Raw genomic sequence first — 2,507 nt, forward strand, 5'->3', positions numbered from 1 at the left:
AAAGAACAGACATAGTGGCATACCTTCTACAGAGATTTTTCAGCTCTCACCTTGAATAGTGAAGTGAGCAAGGTAGAGCTGGCCATATTTTATAGAGAGGAATGATGTAATGAATCCATTCCCCCTCTAACCCTTAGAGGACTGATGGTTTCAAAAATGCTTAGCCATCATGACCAGATATGTTTGAAAAGGAGGTTCAGACTCTCATTCAGTCTCCAAGGGACCAGGGGTCTTAATCTGAACATCTCTTAGTTATGAATCAGGAGTTCTGAGCTCAGATCTCAAGTCCGCCATGATCTTGTTGAGCAACCCAGTTTCTTTTAGCTTCATCAATCTGTATCTGTAATCTGGCAATAATAACACTGATCTATTTTACTGTGTTTTGGCACTAATCACAAAGTAATCTACCAGAAATGCATGGAACACACATCACTGAAGTTCACTGTAAATGATAAGTATTACCATTATTTGTTGATCTTTATAACCAAACTATTTCACATGTTACATCTTTAAGCCCTAATGAGAGAAATATACTTTGCCTGCTACTCTCTTAATGGCATTTTTCATTTCTGTGTTTCTTAAGGTATAGATGATTGGATTCAGCACAGGTGAAATAACTGTGTATATGACAGAGACAAATTTAACTTCTGGAAAGTTTTGTAAAGGTCAATCATAAACAAAGGCAGATGAGATCAAATGAAAGCTCACCACTGTGATTTGGGCCATGCAAGTGGAAACAGCTTTGTGCTTTCCTTCAGAGAGATGATTTTTTATCTTGAGCAAGATAACTGTATATGAAATGAGCAATCCAGTAAAGACCCCTGTAATAATCAGTCCACTGTTAGTAATAATAAACAGTTCAACAATGTAGGTGTCAGTGCAGGCTAACTGGACAACCTGTGGGATATCACAGTAGAAATTGTCAAGTATGTTGAGACCACAGAATGGTAACTGTATTACCATTAATATCACAGTAATGGCATGAATGAAAGCAACCATCCAAGCTCCTACCACTACCTTCAAACACATGTTCTGATTCATGATAGTCATGTATTGCAAGGGTTTATGAATAGCCAGGTACCGATCAGCTGCCATAGCCACTAGGAAAAAAATTACAGTACCGCTAATGAAGTGGATGCAAAACATCTGAATAATGCAGCTATTGTAGGAGATGGTTTTTTGCGGGGATAGTAGAGTTTGCAACAACTTGGGTGCTGTGATTGAGGATTCAGAGACTTCCATCAAAGCCAAGTTAGCCAAAAGAAAGCACATAGGGGTGTGAAGGTGGTAGTCACAGATTACAGTGATGATTATAGTGAGATTTCCAAGCCAGGTAGCCAAATAGATGAGCATAAATATGACAAATAGGAAGCACTTGTCTTCTGGACTTTGGGACAAACCCATGAGGACAAATTCACTCACTCTACTGGTGTAATTCTCCTGCTCCATTCCACAATCTTAAGCAGTAGGAAGAAGAAGAGTAATAAACTCATAGTTAGTTAGTCAGTCATGTCATTGTTCAGTTATATATCTAATATAGAGTGAAATTCTTGCAGCAATTTAAAAAAAATCAAACAACGTTAAACCCCTTTTAGATGTGCTGATTCCAATAGTAGAGTTAAGCACATACCTTCATCTCTAATTCTGATTGGATATTGTTTCAGTTTCTCTAATAAAAATTTCAGGTATAGGCTGAATTCTATTATTTTCTTCTTCAAATACTTTTTTCGAGTGTAAAAAATATTCTCAATTGAGAGTGGGTTTTTTTTTTCCTAATGGAGGAAGTGTTGCTGTAGTGGAATAAAAGTATTTCTTTGTTGAAGGATTTGTTCTCTGTTGGAGGAAGATATAGCAGAAAGGAAATCACAGCATAACGCACAGTTGAACATTCAGTCATAGAGCTCAATTAAGTCAATCTTTTCACTCAGATTTGCCCAGTTGTCTCCTTACTACAACAACCACTTCATGGAACTTTTGTCTGTGCAGGTTCTGTATTCAGTTTCTATATGGTCAAAGAGGATTCTTCTCCATTTTCACAAGCAGAATCCAATCCATAATGTTCAGATTGGTTACCTTGTTCATAAGGTACAGACTCCTGTTAAAATGAGCAGAACTCACATTGCCTTATTAAAATTAACATCACAGTTAAAAGCCCTATTTTAATAGCTAAGTGCATGCTATGTTGTCTTTAAATCTTTGCAAGAGTTCCAATAAAGATAACATCCACAAACTCCTTGCATGTTTGAATATTGCATTGAAACAGCACCTGATTTATTTCTTTTTCCTACTCCAATATTTCAGTTCTTTCAGTTGTTTCTATTTGCACATAACTTTACCAGAGGTACGTCTTAATTTTTTTTGGCTGCAAACATAAGACAAAATACGCTAAACAAGATTATATATGAAGGCCACTGGATGCTTTTCTGATTTATTTTTTCCCCTGGAAAGACAACATTGCTTTTGCCTGTGACAAAACCAACCATTTAAACAAATCAATCATATCTTAA

The 2,507-nt window shown here is 36.4% G+C and overlaps 1 pseudogene; it reads right to left on the reverse strand.

Annotated features, from left to right (window-relative positions):
* Nucleotides 1-516: 516 nt before the first annotated feature.
* LOC132583443 (olfactory receptor 4D9-like) lies at nucleotides 517-1,449 on the reverse strand (annotated as a pseudogene).
* Between the last annotated feature and the right edge of the window lie 1,058 nt (nucleotides 1,450-2,507).

This window comes from Heteronotia binoei, chromosome 15 (assembly GCF_032191835.1).
Source record: "Heteronotia binoei isolate CCM8104 ecotype False Entrance Well chromosome 15, APGP_CSIRO_Hbin_v1, whole genome shotgun sequence".
NCBI classification, from domain to species: domain Eukaryota; kingdom Metazoa; phylum Chordata; class Lepidosauria; order Squamata; family Gekkonidae; genus Heteronotia; species Heteronotia binoei.